Source organism: Lissotriton helveticus, chromosome 2_2, assembly GCF_964261635.1.
Source record: "Lissotriton helveticus chromosome 2_2, aLisHel1.1, whole genome shotgun sequence".
Classification (NCBI taxonomy): Eukaryota; Metazoa; Chordata; class Amphibia; order Caudata; family Salamandridae; genus Lissotriton; species Lissotriton helveticus.
Window position 1 is genome coordinate 52,890,787 of NC_136060.1, and position 19,151 is coordinate 52,909,937.

Genomic DNA, 19,151 nt, shown 5'->3' on the forward strand with positions numbered 1-19,151 from the left:
TTTTCAATGGTATTTGTATTTTTTCTATACGGTTTCAGAAAATATGGTCACGAGTATGGGGGACTACCAGGTTTAATCTTATGGGATCATGGCTTTAATGAGATGTATGAACTGGAATGTGTCTGACTTAAATTCATGAAGAAATTGGGATGTAAAGACCATTAAATTAACAGAAACTCACGTGGCATATAAGGATCACTTATTATTTAGGCAACTGGGCTATGATACGATTATCTGTAGTTTACAATAGGTTTCCACCCGCGGGGGTGATACTTATCTGTGAGGAGTTTCTAAGATAAGGTTTTGAAAACTGCAGCAGATTCCAGGGGGAGATGGGCATTAGAACAGTTGGAATTATACTCCCAGTAATGTGTTATTTTTGCAGTTTATGGGCCAGATGCGGATGACCCAGAGATTTTCGACATGCTTTTACAGGAGTTGCTGGACTGGGCCAGTGAACTAATTATAATGGGGGATTTTAATTGTGTATTGAACTATAGTATTGATTCCATTAACTGCAATACTAAGCCTTCAATTTATGACTTAATCCGGCTACATGGGCTCTGTGATGCATGGAGGACTGCCCATCCTACCAATCCTGGATATACTTGCTATTCATGCCCACACAAACACTAATCCAGGATTGATATGGTTCTCGTTCGTAGGCCTCTCTTAGCAAGTGCAGAAATTGAGGTTTGCTAAGGATCGTATCTGATCACAATCCAATTTAATTTACATTCTGTCTCATCAAGGCTAGAGCTAGTCACTCCGTGTTTCAATTTTCCCATCATCTCTAGTCTAATGGTGAATATGAAAGGTATGTTACAGGTCTATTAAGGGAATTCTTCCACACTAATACAGGCACAGCTTTACCCCAATTCTTCTGGGATGCAATTAATGCATATCTATGGGTTATCACATTGCAATATATTATCAAACAAAATAGAACTGGTCTGGAGGATACCCATCTACTGAGGCAAGATATTCTTCAGCCTGAAATCTTACATGCACAAAAAATCCTTCAACGCGGTGAGGGCAAGCAGGCCATCTTTCTCCAACTGATTGAAAAGCGATCTTTGCTTGGGTGCAGTCTGAAGGAGCAGATAGCAGTTAAGTATATTAAGAACACAACTCTGCAATATGAATATAGAGATAGGATTGGTTGTGTGCTAGCCCAACAAATTGCTGATAAGCAGTCAAAGTATTATTCATTCTATCAAAGGCTTGGATGGTAGGGTTCACCATAAACGTGTTATGGAGCAGTTTGCTTAATTTTAACGAAAGCTGTACTTTCAGCTCCAAGAAGTGCATAAATCTGGGTTTTTCGTGTACGCTCATTGATGCAGGCTGCCCCATCTGGGGAAAGACAAGGCCAGGATGTTACAGGCCAAATTCTCCTTTGTAGAGATGAAGGCTGCCTTGGTGACTTTCCCATCAGGTATGGTAGTGGGTGAGGATAAAATCCCCTCTGAGTTCTATAACATTTTTAAAGATCTAATAGCCAGTGAATTAGTAAGGCTGATTCAATATGTTTATGAGGGGGGGCATGGGATTTTTGGAATATGACTAATATTATGGTATTCTTAAAGAAAGACATACCCCCGGAGGACATGGGGTCTTATCGACCCATCTCTCTGAATAATGTAGACACTAAGTGGTTCACCAAGATTTTAGTGATGCGACTTGCCCCTTTACTTTCAGTGCTATTTTCCCAACAGCAGCACGATTTGTACCAGGAAGGGATACCACAAGCCACACTTATACAGTAATTTAAGCATTTAATGTTGCATCAAAATCCAACACCAGGATGGGCATGATCTTATTAAGCATGGAGAAGGCCTTTGACCGCGTGGCTGGGAATGTCTGTGGTTTACATTAGGCATTTTCGGAATCAGGGATAAATTCATATAGTTGCCAGAGGCCAGGGTGACGTATTCAGGGAAGTAGTCAAATATATTTTCTATAAACTGCGGGACCTGGTAGGCGTGCCCACTGTCTCTCATTCTGTTTGCACTGTATATGGATCCTTATTCATGATCTTTGCATATAAATATGGGTATCCAGCCTCTGGTGTTTGGTGGGCACAAACTTAAACTTACTGCATATGAGGATGATGTTGCAGTTTTTGCATTAAATTTGGAATTAGAATTGGAACAGGTTGTTAAAGGTGGCCGCCGATTTTGGGAGATTTTTAGGGTACAAACTCAACATCTTAAAAACACAGGTTTTATTGAACTACAAGAAAGACTTTACAGTTTCAGGGGTAACTTTGACTGCCGTATATCTTGGGCTTAAATTATGCTCGGAGGTTAGGGACATAATTAAACTGAATTATGAGCCTTAATATTTATCAGTTACTACTAAGATGAAATCCTGGAATAAACTACCACTTATTCTTATTGGACGATGCAGCATCATCAAGATGAATATTCTTCCAAAGTTTCTGTATTTGTTTAGGGCAATCCCACTAAGGGTACCCAGCTCTTTTTTAGGAATTTGGAAGGAGCTATTGGAAGTTATATTAGGAAGTACAAGCGGAAAAGACGTGCAATTCGACTTATGAAGCTTCCATTTAAACAGGGGGCCATAACTCCCTGATTTGAAATCATATTTTGGGGCGGCGTTCGCAGGGTGCCAGCGAAGTTTATCTGTCGCCACTGACCAAGATGCAGCAGTCTTTTGCTACCAGCTAGCTCTTGGAGCTGAGTTTAGGATTTTCTTCTACCAGCTGGGAGACCCTAATTACTATAAGAGGGTCTGGTTTAAGATTGTGAAGGATGCCATCCGTATCTAGCAGGAAACCTGTAATTCTTCTCTATAGCTTTTTTAAACAAATAAACAGCGGTATGGGATAATCCTGCCTTCCCATCAGCATTTCATGACTCTATAGGTAGGACTTGGGAATGATATGGGGTTCAGACTATTGGGCAACTGGCTGATCTGAATGGTTTCTGTTCGTTTGCCTGTCTGTAGGCTATCCATGGGCTCCCTAACCATTACTTGTTCGAGTATCTACAAGTGAGGGATTACTTTTTGGCAGGATGTAAGCACCTGGTGACTCTTGAAGGTACAGAGCTAACATTACATTTATAAAAATTAAAAAAGAAACTATGGATAAGTACGATATATCAGGACTTCTCTCAGTATACCACTGATGAAAATGAGATATTGGCAACAAAATGGAATCAGCTTCTATCCTCCAATATCCTTGTTTATGAGATTTGGAGGGCACTTGAGATCATTGATTGCTTGGTACCCTCTATTAATCTAAAATTACAACGGTTTAAGACTATTTGCCTTTTATACTACACTCCTGACAGGATTTTCAAATGGGGCACCAATATATCGAGGGACAAAGTCTGGTGCCCCAAGTGTACTTTCTTAGCTGCTGACATCATGCATTTTTGCCATATGCCCAGCCCTGCAGGATTTTTGGGTCGGGTAACCAAGCTAATGTCCTCTGGCCTAGGATTCCAAGTCTCACTATCCCCTAAATAGATACTGATGGCGGTCAAGTCTGAGTACAATGGGGGAATTAAGTACTCATTGACTATAGTGACTGTCTGTGCTCGGTTATGTATAGCTCAGGTATGGATTTCTGCTATTCCTCCAAATGCACTTGAATGGTGTACTAACCTGATACATGTCTATGAGTATGAGATGGCCTTGGCAAAAGGAAGAGGTTCTGCTGGTGAGCAACCTTTACAACGCACCACCATTACAATGAAACTTTTACAATGCAAGTGGATTTACAACGCAAGATTTTACAATGCAAGATTTTACAACGCAAGTACCTTTACAACGCAAGTACTTTTACAACGCAATTATTATGTGTTATATGTAATATGTTTTTTATTTCATTATATAAAAATTTTATAAATTATATTTATATTTTTATATTTATATGTTTGAATTATTGAATTATTGAATAATTATTTTTAATGTGGTATAATAATTATCAATTTATATAATATTAATAATACTCAGGTATTATATTTAAATTATTGTTACTAATACTCAAGTTCAATGAATTAATACTCCTTAGAAGATTTTTTAATTCTAAAATCGAGAGTATATATGCTGACTTTGGCCCCTCTAACTTTCCCGTAGTTTCCCCTGAACCTACCTCATCTACTACCTCATGTGTCCTTCAGTCGGCAGTAGCGGAGATTACTGCCTGGGGCCCCTTGACCCCTTCCACATTACATGACAAAGTTAAAAGTATCAAATCCGGTTCCCCTTTGGATCCCTTCCCTCCTCAAATTCTGCTCACTCTTGACTCCCCTTCTTTAAAGCTCATCATGGAATTATTGAATACATCACTCAGGGAGGCCACGGTCCCCAACTCATGGAAACATGCAATGGTCATACCATTGCTGAAAAAGGCCAATGCTGATCCAAATAACCCCGCCAATTTCCGTCCAATCTCGCTTCTTCCAGTCTACTCTAAGATTCTGGAAAAGCATATAAATAAACAACTCACCAGCTACATTGAATCTCATAACATTCTACATCATTCTCAATCTGGTTTTCGTTCTGGTTTTTCGACGGAAACCACTCTTCTGGGAGTCTCTGAAACCATTCGTCATCTGGTGGACAGAGGGGAGACCGTGGCACTTATTCTATTAGATTTAAGGACCGCATTTGATACGGTCTCCCACCCCATTCTGGTTAACATTCTAAAGACGTCTGGCATTACTCATTCCGCCCTTGGTTGGCTCACCAGCTTCTTGTCCGACAAGACGTGTTCTCGGCTACCTCTGCGTCCAAAATTCATACATCTGCATATGGTGTTCCACAAGGTTCCATCTTGTGCCCCCTTCTCTTTAATTTATACGTCAGACCCTTGGCTGTTATTGCGGAGCACGTGGGGCTCTCCATATATTCATATGCAGATGATACACAGATCATTTTCTCTCTCTCCACCAGTCATCACTCCACTACATCCTCCCTCTGTCATGGTCTCAACAATATTGCCTCCTGGATGCATGATAACAAGCTAAAATTGAACGGAGGGAAAACTGAACTTCTCCTATTTGGCAACAATCCCGCCTTATGGGGACCCTCTCACTGGCCTGCTCAAATGGGCACCCCTCCTAACCCTTCGAAAACAGCTCGCAACCTGGGGATAATATTTGATGACCAGTTGTCCATGAGACAACATGCCGTTAGAGTCTCTTCCATTTGTATAACCATCCTCAAATGGTTGAAGAAAATCACCTGGATGTTTCCTTTGGACACCCAGAAAACCGTGGTCCAGGCGTTAATAACATCTCGCCTGGACTATGGCAATGTTCTTTTTCTGGGAGCGGGCAAAGAGGTGATCCGTAAATTACAAACGGTCCAGAACATGGCAGTTCGTCTATTGTGTAAATTACCCTACAAGTCCTCCACGTCCCTGCACCGTCGTAGCCTTCACTGGCTATGCATTGACAGTCGTTGTAAATTCAAGGCTCTTTGTCTTATACATAGAATTAATACTGGCAAGGCCCCTCAGTATTTGAGATCTCTAATTCATCCGTACCGTCCCTCTCGCACTCTTCGTTCATCCAATCAACATAAACTTCAGATTCCTAGGACGAGGAGAGCCAGAATGGGTGGTCGATCTTTTGCTTTTTTGGCACCATCCCTGTGGAACTCTCTTCCGTTGTCTATTCGGACTGAACCCAATTATCTAAAGTTCCGCAGAGATGTAAAAACCTGGCTATTCGATCAATAATTTATGCGACTGTACACCTCTCTTGCTGGTTTAGCGCCGGGAAACCTCCGGGTAGCTGTGCGCTCTATAAAATTAAATATAAATAAATAAATAAAATATAAATAAATAAATAAATACTGTAGTATTATTATTTAAAAATGGTGAAAAAATGTAATAAAAAACTTTGTAGTATTATTAAAAAAATAAGAAATATTATTAATTAAAAATTTATTAAAAGAGTAAATTGTATATTTTTGAAACTCAGAAAATAAATATAAATACATTTTAGTAATACATTTTAGTAATACTGTAGTACTTTGAATTAATACTTTAGTATTCATTTTTAAAAAAAAAAATATTAAATGTTGGCTATGTTTATAAAAGTGGTTTGTATTGTTTATTATTGTTTTAAGAGTATTAAGGTATTATTTAAATACATAAAAATAACTATTTTTTTAATTTTGAATTTTAAGAAATAAATACATTTATTTAAAAATCTATAAAAATTTATTAAAAGTGATAGATTAAAAATAAAATTTATTTACTATGATTAATAGTTGTAAAATGTATTAATACTAATTTATAAAAAAAAGTTCCCACGATTTTGCATTGATTTCAATGGAAGTAATTGTCCTTTATTTATTTCCATAGATGAAGCTGGTTGTCCCGCGGAACTGAAAATGAAGGTTAAAAAGAAGAAGAAAGGGAATCTTATGAAAGGAAATGGGATAAGAATACAGCTAAGGATAATATTACATTATTTTTGAATTAATAACTTATGAAAAAGAGGATTAGATTAAATAAATACATTATTAAAAATAAAGAATACATTGTTTGCTGTTTGTATTTTGTTATTTTAAAAAATATAGCAAAATTGCATATTATTCAAGGAAATTTATACTTATTTTTCTATATTTTAATGTATTATATTTATTTAAATAATAAAATATGAAAAAATTAAATTCAAATAGTCCCTTTTTAGTCTTTGCAGCTTTCGATGACGTAAGTACGTAAACATGGACGTAAGCGGCCATTTTGCAGAGGATCCATGGAGGAAGCAGCTGGAAGCTGATCTGCGTCCAGGTAGGAAACATTTCAAATTATGATTTATACATGTTAAGTAAATAAAAAGGTACATATATGGTAAAGAAGGGCTAAGGAGAGATTGCAGTTCACGTATGTGATGTAAATATTGTAAAATATCATGTCGCTGATCATGTAATTAGAGTATGCCTATGTCGGGTCGTAGAAAGTAAAAAGTTAAAGAGAAAAGTAATTTTTGATAAGAATTTATTGATTTTCATGAAAAATGAAATCTAAAGTTAATGTGTAATTGAAAAAATGGATTACGAAAAGAAGATTTAAAAAATGCATTTTACGATAAATTCTTGCTGTATTTTTGCTAAACAAGTTCATTTGTGGTTATTCGATTTTTGAAAAAAGCTTCTTCGAATTATCCCTTACTGTAATTTTGGAAATTTGATATTGTCTGATATATAATTTTTTTTGTATGCGTTGTTTTTTTAAAGTATTATGATTGACAGTGATCGTAAGATTTAGAAGGAGGGAATCATTTTTTACTTTGGATTGGTTCGTTAGTAAATATATAGTTATCTTTGAAATTTATTATTGTAACTAGTAGAGGTGGAGATAGGGAGAATATGCTTTTTTGGAGGTCGATTTGTTTCTTTTTTTGAAAACTTGCATAGTATTTTAGCATTAAATTCGTAAATAGTTAGGGCGTTATAGCGAGAAAATGTTTTGTTAGGAGGTAGTATTTTATTTAGGATGCTATTATAATTCTCAGAAATTGTTGATATATGAAATATAATTAATAATACGATCGTTCAACATATTAGAACAACAAGGAGTGTCAAAGAGTACCATTTACCATTTTTAACATTTTGTGCTTGTAACCACAATTTGTTTTAACAATTATATGGTCATTTAAAGAAGCTTTTTCCAAGTTTATATTTTTTTTAAATAAAAGAAGAAATTATTTTACATTTAAAATGCATTTTTAGGTGAAAATATGGCCGGCGGTGTCTAATAGACACCGCCACCATATAAACCCTTTTCCGCCCCGGCCGCAAGGCGACCGGGGCGAACGGTCTTTCCGTCCGCCGGGGCCAAACATGCCATCCTAATATGGCGGGGGGTGTTTTGAGTCAGGATGGCGGGCGGATTGCCCCCGCCAGGCCGGCGGTGGCTACCGCCTGCCTGTCGGGGGCAATCCGCCCGCCATCCTAATGGACCCCTAAGAATGTTAGAAACATTTTCAAGGTAGTCTAGAGCCATAGACAACGACAATTGTTGTATAATACCCAATAGTCTCTCAGACATTTCCTTTGTTTTTTGTGTAACTCGTGGGGTTAGACTGCCAGCTAATGTTTGTGAAAGTCTCATTTCTTGTAAACTTTGCTCCTTCTTCAAAGTTTCCAAAAAAAGAGTAGAAATTAGGGTGTGGTTTTCCAATTGTATGGTTGAAGGAGTTATGCCATCCCTCAATGGCATTATTTGTTTTAGCTTCTCCCTCTAAACAGCTCGTGTAACAATTCCACCACTCCACATGGAAATGTGACTTCCTCTTGCGACCCGATCTGCTTAGGTGCCCAATCCATGTGTCTTCAAAATTATTTAGAATGGGTGCCAATTTGTCTTCATTTACATTGTAATAATTTGATTCTGTAATGGCAGTGTAGTACTCATCTACACTTTCGGGAGGCACAAAAAAAAGAGCTGTTAATTTTTTTAACTCAACTTGTAGTTTGCTATCTGTTGAGTATTCTGCAACCAGGGTTGTTTTCTGTAACTTACGCCAGAATGCCTGGGAAAAATGGAAAAAACAACCCTGAATTTGGGTATCCGTGTACGTTTTACTGATCACATTGATCATGCTCAATTCAAAATCGACAATTATTTTCCTAGGACTTTTGGTTGTTGTATTTTTAATAAGTGATAAAAGTTCAGTGTAGGTTGCAGAAGACTTATCAGGCAGTAAACTATATACTAAGGGGATCACATTATGGTTACTTTTAGCGTGTATAGTGTAAATTTGGGTGAAAGGATGGGGTGTACTTTTAAACGTCCCATCCATCATCCAAATTTCACTATTTTCTATTTAACAAGGTTGCGGGGTGTACTAAAAATTAGAATTCGTTTTTGAGGGTTTTCGTTGTCATGGAGAAGGAAGGGTTCATCAGCAAAAGAAATAGTAAGTTCATGTGGAATAACAATGTCAGAAAAAGTATGAGGTGTAGTTACTTGTGTGTTACTTGCCTGCTTTTGTCTTTGTATAATTCGCCTCAGATTTGGAATTATAGGCATATTACTAGCGACATGACTGGGGACATGCTGTGCAATCTCTCTTAAAATGGATCCTGTAGAATCATTGGAGGTGCTTGCAAGTTCTTTCATCTCATTTAGGGTTTCCCTTACATCAATCTCCATTGCAGAGGCAGAGTGATTATGATCAGTTGTTTTAATAATAATATTTTCATGGGTAACCGCTCTGCCGCTGCAATGGGATGAGTAGTATTGCACGCACCTCCAATGATTTCTGGGAAAACTTATCATTTCTTTACAATATATGTAACCTGCATGCTTAAGTAATTTGTTTCCTTTTCTGGATTTTATGTAAGTAGCTGTTTCATGTGCACACATTATCTGTAAAGAAACAATGTTTTATTTTAGTATGTAAATTGAAATGACAAAAAAGACATAATAATAATTTACTTTTTTTAAACTGCTGCACCTTCCTGGAGTTAGAATACTAATTGTTACCCCTGCTCTATCCCACACTTTCTCTACTGCTGCACCTTCCTGGAGTGAGAATAGTAATTCTAACCCCTGCTCTATTCCACACTTTCTCTACTGCTGCACCTTCCTGGAGTGAGAATGGTAATTCTACCCCTACACTAGCCCACACTTTCCCTACTGCTGCACCTTCCTGGAGTTAGAATAGTAATTGTTACCCCTGCTCTATACCACACTTTCCCTACAGCTGTACCTTTCTGGAGTTATAATAGTAATTCTTACCCCTACACTATCCCACACTTTCCTTACTGCTGCACCATCCTGGAGTTAGAATAGTAATTCTTTCCCCTACGCTATCCCACACTTTCTCTCCTGCTGCACCTTCCTGGAGTTAGAATAGTAAATCTTACCCCTTACTCTATCCCACACTTTCCCTACTGCTGCACCTTCCTGGAATTGGAATAGTAATTATTACCCCTACTCTATTCCATACTTTCTCTACTGCTGCAGCTTCCTGGAGTTTGAATAGTAATGTGCTTTTTAAATACCTTTTGATGTAGATGTTTTCTTCTTGGTCTAGTTTTTGTTCAGGTTTCTCATTGTTTTCTGGTCTTTTTGGTTGTCTTGTCTTTTGGGATTCACTTTTAGATTTTGTTGTAAGAAGATTTATTTGAGTATCTGAAAAAAATTAGATAAAAAAATGAAATGTAATATTTTATTTTAATGTTTGTGATACAGTCAAATATGTTAATACTGTTTTACATATGTAATATTAGATTCACATTACCATGTATCTTTACTACACTTTACCTACTGCTGCACCTTCCTGGAGTGAGAATAGTAATTCTTACCCCTACACTATCCCACACTTTCCATACAGCTGCACCTTCCTGGAGTGAGAATAGTAATTCTTACCCCTACACTATGCCACACTTTCCATACAGCTGCACCTTCCTGGAGTGAGAATAGTAATTCTTATCCCTACACTATCCCACACTTTCCCTACTGCTGCAACTTCCTAGAATTGGAATAGTAATTGTTACCCCTGCTCTATCCCACACTTTCCCTACTGCTGCACCTTTCTGGAGTTAGAATAGTAATTCTTACCCTTACTCTATCCCACACTTTCTCTACTGCTGCACCTTCCTGGAGTTTGAATAGTAATTCTTACCCCTGTTCTATCCCACATTTTCCCTACTGCTGCACCTTTCTGGAGTTAGAATAGCAATTCTTTCCCCTACACTATCTCACACTTTCCCTACTGCTGCACCTTCCTGGAGTTAGAATAGTAAATCTTACCCCTACACTATCCCACACTTTCCCTACTGCTGCACCTTCCAGGAGTTAGAATAGTAATTTTTATCCCTATACTATCCCACACTTTTCCTAGTGCTGCAACCTTTTGGAGGTAGAATAGTAATTGATATCTCTACACCTTTCTACGTTTTCCCTGCTGCTACCACTTTCTGGAGTTTGAATAGTAAATGATACCTCCACAGTTTCACACATTTTTCCTACTGCTGCATCTTCATGGAGTGCTCAAGATTATTTTTATCTCTACACTTTCTTATTCTTTTACAATATTTTCTTCATTATTGAAAACAGTTTAAAAATGCAGTTATGTTAATTATAATATATTTACCTTCTTTAAAAGTCGATGTTTCAATTCTCAAAGAAGTATTTTTTTTTTTCGTTTTTCAATTTATCTGTGAAAATCAGATTAAAAATATGTGGATTAGCAAATGTTTTTCCGTTTCATTTATTTAGAATTGTGATTTCTAAAATTTAGAAAAATACCTTTAAATTATTCTTGAAGAGGAGTGTGGATTCTGTAGCAAAATCCAATTTATTTAAACTTGGGTTTTTCGTCACACTTTATAGTAGGTCGACTATAGAAAAAAATGTAACATTTTGTGATGTTTGAAAAATAAAATATGTTTATTGCATTAAAAATAATTTTAATTAATAAACAATTTTCTTTACATGTTATTCTGCTTTAAATATGTAGGGCTTTATATTTATTGATATATTTATTCATAATTGAAAAATTGAAAATAGCTAAAGCCCTATGCAAATCCATTGAACGAAAGTGGAGGAAAAACTATACTCCAGAACTCAAAGAAAACTATAAAATCGAGCTAAAAAAATATCAAAAGTTGGTACGATTAGAGAAGAGTCTCTATTACAAGAGCAGAATTGTGGAAGCTAAAAACCCTACCAAGGAACTATTCGGTATCTACAGAGAAATCACCACACTCTCTCGCCTGGATACTAAAGATACCTACTCCACAGAGATATGCGACCAGATAGCCGACTTCTTTGTGGAGAAGGTAGAAAAAATTCATGCTACATTTTCCAGCAGTACCAGGTCAGATAAAAATAAGGTGGAGATTCTAGATTCTTGCCCCCTCAAACCCCAGTTTACCAACTTCAGGACCCCCAATAAACAGGAACTTATGAAAATTATAAATACTATTTGTTCTGGCTCCCCTATGGATGCCTGCCCACCGGAACAGTACAAAGCGGTCATGGAAAGCCTATTATTGGATCATATAAGCAACATGATCACAACCTCATTCCGGGAAGGCAATGTCCTGAGAAACTGGAAATCTGCCCAGGTATTACCACTAAAAAAGAAACCGAACATTCCTATTACTCAGCTTCAAAACCTGCGGCCAATTTCCCTTCTCCCTTTCTGTGTTAAGATCATAGAGAAGGTGGCCAATCTCCAACTCATGGAGTTTTTGGAGAAAGAAGCACTCCTCCACCCTTCCCAATCAGGATTTAGATCAGGCCACTCAACGGAATCAGCCGTTCTATATTCCACCGAACTGATTTCGAAACTGGTGGATGAGGGAGAGACAGCAGCGCTGGTCCTATTGGACCTAAGTGCAGCATTTGATACCGTGCTGCACTCAACGCTGCTGTCTCGGCTCTCAGACATGGGAGTAAAAGATTCTGCTCTCACCTGGTTTCAGTCATACCTCACTGATAGAACCTTCCAACTTCATTGCCCACCCTTTAAATCATCACCTCGCAGTGTTAGCCATGGGGTTCCACAGGGCTCTAGCTTGAGCCCTACCTTATTTAACATCTACATGGAACCCCTGGCATACATCGCGGAGGAATTTGGGGTGGGCATTGTCAGCTATGCTGACGACACCCAGTTGGTGTTCAAAATAACGCCAGACAGTAGAGACCTAGCTTCCAACTTCTCTAACTGTATGTTAAAGATAGCGACATGGATGAACGCCAACTGCCTCCGTTTCAACGGAGATAAAACAGAGGTACTGATAGTAGGGAAGGAGACTTCGGTCTGGTCGCAAGCATGGTGGCCCAGTGAGTTGGGAGAAGTACCTGTGCCTGTAGAGAAGGTGAAGAATCTCGGAGTCATGCTTGACGCCGATCTCTCAGGCAGAACCCAGGTAAACAAAGTGACAGGCAAATGCTATAGCACTCTAAAAGTACTGCGTAAAGTACTAGACCTTCTTCCGACCGAAGCAAGAAAGACCATAGTCCATGCCCTAATATCCCCCCATTTGGACTATGGTAATGCTCTCCTACTTGGTCTTAATCAAAAGAGTCTGCACCAGTTACAATGCATACAAAATTCTGCAGCACGACTGGTGCTCGGTCTCCCCAGGAGAGCATCCACAAAAAATGCGCTTGCCAAGCTTCACTGGCTCCCTATTAAAGAGAGGATTATATTTAAAACTCTCTGCTATGCACATCGCATTGCCCAAAACAAAGGTCCTAGCTATCTGAGAGGCCTCATTACCATCCATAGGCCGATCAGAGATCTTAGATCAGCAGGCATGATGCTATTTAAAATCCCTCGCATCACTAAAGCTAAAATGGGAGGAAAATCCTTCCGCTATTTAGCCACCAAGCTTTGGAATGCCTTACCGATCCAGCTCCGGATGGAGCCATCTGAAACTAGGTTCAGAGCCAGACTTAAAACTCAGTTATTTCCCACAAATTAACTCCATTGCCCGATCTATGGCCTTCTTGATGGGTTGAATTTGCAGTCAGCGCGGGGACACACAGTTTTGTGCAGCCAGGCGCTTAATAAATGATTATTATTATTATTATTATTATAATTATAGTAATATCTTGGTGCTATATTATTTCCTTTAAATTGGAAAAACAAATTTATTAGGGGCAGCGTTTTAAATGTTTCTAGAAAACATTTCTATCATTAGTTTTAGTAACTCACTTGTATTACGAAAAAAAATGCTCCTTAAATTGATTCCGGTCTTATCTTGATGAAGTGGTCAGAGGGTCAGCTTTTGGCGTCTGGTCACTCTGGGAGTTGAGAATCAACTGATTTAAAAATGGTGTCTGGCTCGTATTTATAAGTTTTAGTCAGTGTCATTGTTATTTTTAAGAAACACAGCGTTGGTATTATTTTTTTAATACGAATCATTACTGTGGAAAGTTATAATTCAAAACTTCATGTAAAGATGTGTTGTTTTCACTTTTTCGTTCCGTTTTGGCATCCATTTTGAAAGTAGTATTGTGGTATTATTTTCATGGAAAGAGTTGTAGGACATATTTAGGAACTACACAGTTTAAAATGGCGACTATGTGTATGTATAATGTTTATATTTACGAATAATTATTTTCTTTCATAGTAATATATTGTAATTTTATTATACATTTAAATTCGTTGCCTGTGTAAAATTTTTCAACAGTTACGAATACATGAATATTTATTTTTAATAGTCGGGTATTAATTTTAATACTCGAGTATTAATTTTAATAAAATCGTTGCATTTCTTTAAATCTACGTTCAGTTTTTCTCTACATTTTAAGACTCTTCCCCACCCAAAAACCCCTAAATTCCCTGCATCCCGTGCCAGGTTTTATTTTACAAAAAAAAAAATACGTTATTTTAGCGTTGTAAAGGTATGCGTTGTAAATGATTTTGTTGTAATAGCACTTTACTATTAATAATACTATCTCAGTATTCGTTGTAAAAACATGCGTTGTAAAAGTATTTGCGTTGTAAAAAATGTGTTGTAAAGCCATGCGTTGTAATAGTATGCGTTGTAACGTCATACATCCGGTTCTGCTTCTTCGAGGAAATTTGACAACATCTAGGCAGGTTTTAATTGGTATTTATAATCAATTAAAAGAGAAGAAAGGGAAGAAGAAAGGGAAGACATTTTTTTCTCCCCTTTTTATTTCAGTCACTTACATGTGGAAGTATGTTACTGACTGTGTTTCTCTTTAGATGATAGTTAAATGTTGATATTAATTTGGTAGTTTTTGTGATCTGCATGTTCCTGACCATATTATGTTACGCACACTGTATGGAATATTCTGCATATGAGTTTACTTCTATGAACTGCCTGTAGTGGACATTTCAGACTTGAAGAAAAAATAAGAATACCAGTGTAGCCAGACCTTAAAAGTGCCAAGCATGCACTGGAACCTGTTAAAAACCACTGTGACACATAAAAACCTTAATTTTCCTTATTAATAGTTAACACCTTTGTAGGCTTTGTAATACAGAAGGCAGGTTGCATGGTATTTTGAGTAGGACATTCAGAAGTGTAATATTAACATGTCCTTGCCATGACTGGCACCCAAAACCGTTTTTCACCATAGAAAGGCTGGCTGGGCCATAGAAAAAGACTAAAAAGCAACATTAAAAACAAATACTGTATCTAAGGAATGGGACCAGCTAGAAAAACAAGTGGTAATTAGTAACACCTATTATAGGGCATTTCAATGGTGAAGTTAGATGTTTAATATATTCTAAGTAAAAGTATCTTTGGTGTGAAATGCCTCAAAAGAGCAAACAATAGGCTCAATAATGGGCAGAGATGACTCCTTTAAGTTCATCAGAATATAACAGTTAGGACTGCTGGTCTCATTTTGACAGCACAGTGTCAAAACCTGCATGACAAGTCTGATGAGTTATATGTAACACGTAGGCATACTTGAAAGGGAAAGTTCAAGATGCCAGGTTGAGTGTGGCCGAAGAATTTTGCCATCTTGAAGTTGCCATAACACATTTCAGTTTGGCCCGTTTGTAGTAAAGCAAACAGATACTGCTGTAAATAAGAATAAGTCAGGACCTGGGAACTCCTACTCCTTTGGTAAGAGAGGGCCCAGGAGTCACCACCACCAGCCAGCTGGTTCCAGGCATAAATATGGCACCTTAGGCACTCACTTCAGCACACCTTTTGAACTTTCGGAAGATCAGCAGAGGACTGGACCTGCTGTCTGTAACCTGAGAGGAGGCCTGAAGGACTGGAGCTGCCGCCTATTGTATCCAAGACAAAGAAGTGGACTCCAAAGGTCAGTAGGCGGACTTCCTGTGTGGCTATAGGGAGACAGTAAGCTTCAATAGGACTCTTCCTGTAAGCAGCCAGCTGGACAGTGGCAAATGGACCTGGGCGGGACTCTGCTGTTGGTCTTTGCCTGACACCTTGTGATTCTCTAATTACCTCCCCTGAGTACACTCATGTGGTGGATTGGGTCTTAAAAGATTTAGTCCCAAGTTAAATTCTTTAACTAGGATGATCCTGATGTATGTGACCCGCACCCCATCAAGGTCCACCTCAAATTGTACCTAGGTCCCGGTCTACCACAACCTTTGACTACTATTGGCACTTTGTTCATTTTGATGCTATTCTTACTTACAAATTTTAAAATTCATAGTTCTGATTACCCCTGTTGTATTTTTTTCATTTTTGTGTAATTTTGCTTATTAAATGTCACTTTATTTTTCTAATTCAGTTTGAGATTGTTACTGTTTAGCATTTTGACTTTATTCATTTTAGGGACAGCATAAATACTTTACACAAAGCCCGCCGTTAGGCCTGTCTGCTCTGTGCTAAAGCTACCAGGGGGCTGAGTTCTACTTAATTTGTTGACCTTGAGGGTTTTCTCTCAAAAGCTTTGTAAGTATTCCTTATGGTGGGTAGTCAACAACCCCCAAAAGTAACCAAATGTCTTACAAATGGGAGTAAAGTTTACCATATTTAAAGTAGATATGGAGCACGGGTACTCATAGTATGGCCCGCGGGCCCCCAGCGGCCCGGCAAGCCTTTCTTGGCGGCCCGCGGACCTTGCAGACATTGTACCTTTGTTTAAAAAAAAAACAATTAAAGGGTGTCAGCAAACACCGCCGCAGCAGCATGGACTCCGAGGCACTCTGCTCAATGGGGGCCGGGCGATTCACAACAAAGCCTCATTAACAAGTAAATGGTCTTTTAAAGACCTGTTAAGTACTTGGGTGCGGCTGTGTGTGTGTGTGCTCAGGAAGCTGGGGTGAGGTGACAGAGGATGACAGAGAGAGGGAGACAGACAGAGGGAGACGGAGGGAGGGAGATGGAGGGGGGAGACAGAGGGAGGGAGACAGAGGGAGACAGAGAGGGAGACAGAGGGAGGGAGACACAGGGAAACAGACAGAGGGAGGGTGACAGACATAGGGAGGGAGAAATACAGAGGGAGACAGTTAGAGGGAGACAGATAGAGGGAGACAGATAGAGGGAGACAGACAGAGGGAGATAGATAGAGGGAGGCATACAGAGGGAGACGGAGGGAGGCAGACAGAGGGAGACGGAGGGAGGCAGACAGAGGGACATGGAGGGAGGCAGACAGAGGGAGACTGAATGAGACAGACAGAGGGAGGGAGAGGGAGGGAGAGGGAGTGAGACAGAGAGAGATGGAAACAGAGGGAGACACAGAGAGAGGGAAACAGAGGGAGACAGAGACGGAGGGAGACAGGGAGGGAGACAGAGAGGGAGGGAGTGAGACAGAGAGGGAGGGAGACAGAGAGGGAGGGAGACAGAGGGAGGCAGAGGGAGGGAGACAGTGGGAGGGAGACAGTGGAAATGAGACAGACAGAGGGAGACAGTGGGTTGGAGACAGAGGGAGGGAGACATGAGGAAGACAGTGAGAGGGAGACAGTGGGAGGGAGACAGACGCATGAAGACAGACGGAAGGAGATAGAGACAGACAGAGGGAGACAGAGAGGGAGGAGACAGAGAGGGAGAGAGACAGAGGGAGGGAGATGGAGGGAGGCAGAGGGAGGTAGGCAGAAGGAGACAGAGGGAGGCAGAGGGAGACAGTCAGAGGGAGACAGTGGGAGGGAGACAGTGGGAGGGAGATAGAGGGAGGGAGACAGAAGGAGGGAGACAGAGAAAGAGATAGAGAGAGAGGGAGGGAGACAGAGGGGGAGACGGAGGGATGCAGACAGAGGGAGACGGACTGAGACAGACAGAGGGAGGGAGAGGGAGGGAGGGAGACAGAGAGAGAGAGAGAGGGAAACAGAGTGAGACAGAGAGAGAGGGATGGAGACAGAGAGGGAGGGAGATGACAGAGAGGGAGGGAGGGAGACAGAAAGGGAGGGAGGGAGACAGAGAGGGAGGGAGACATTTGGAGGAGGACAGAGAGGGAGGGAGACGGAGTAGGCAGAGGGAGGGAGACATTTGGAGGGAGACAGACAGAGGGAGACAGTGGGAGGGAGACAGTGGGAGGAGACAGAGGGAGACAGTGGGAGGGAGACAGTGGGAGGGAGACAGAGGGAGGGAGACAGAGACAGACACAGACAGAGGGAGACAGAATGCGGGAGACAGAGAGGGAGGGAGCCTGAGAGTGAGGGAGACAAAGGGAGGCAGAGGAAGGGAGGCAGAGGGAGACAGAGGGAGGGAGAGGGAGACAGTGGGAGGGAAACAGACAGTGGGAAACAGAGGGAGACAGTAAAAGGGAGACAGTGGGAGGGAGACAGTGGGAGGGAGACAGAGAGAAAGGGAGAGAGATAGGGAGGGAGACAGAGGAAGGGAGGCGGAGGGAGGCAGAGGCAGAGAGGCAGAGAGGCAGAGGGAGACAGAAGGAGGGAGAGGGAGACAAACAAAGGGAGAAAGTGGGAGGGAGACAGTGGGAGGGAGACAGTGGGAGGGAGACAGAGGGAGAGAGACGGAGGGAGGGAACAGAGAGAGGGAGACAGAGAGAGACAGAGGGAGGCAGAGAGAGAGTGAGACAGAGAGAGAGGGAGACGGAGAGAGAGGGATACAGAGAGGGAGAGCGGGAGGCAGAGGTAGAGGGAGACAGTGAGAGGGAGACAGGGAGAGGGAGACAGAGGTAGCAGGCTGACAGAGGGTGAAAAGGGAGACAGACATAGGGAGGGAGACATAGGGAGGGAGACAGATAGAGGGAGACAGATAGAGGGAGTGGGAAGGAGATTGGCAAAGGGGGACAGACTGAGACAGACAGAGAGATACAGACAGACAGAGGGAGAGAGAGGGAGGGAGACAGGGAGAGGGAGGGAGACAGAGAGAGGGAGACAGACAGAGGGAGACATACAGAGGGTGACAGAGATAGAGGGAGACAGAGAGACAGGGAGACAGAGAGAGAGGGAGACAGAGAGAGGGAGACAGACAGAGGTAGGGAGATGGAGGGAGAGGGAGACAGAGGGAGGGAGACAGAGGGAGGGAGAGGGAGACAGAGGGAGGGAGAGGGAGACAGTGAGGGAGAGAGAGGGAGAGAGGGAGAGAGAGGGAAAGAGAAGGAGAGAGAGGGATAGAGAGGGAGAGATAGAGAGAGGGAGGGAGGCAGAGACAGGGACAGACAGACAGATAGAGGCTGAGACAGGGACAGGGGCAGACAGATAGAGGCAGAGACAGAGAGACGGGGAGGGAGGCAGAGGAAAGGAGACAGGGACAGACAGAGCCAGAGCCAC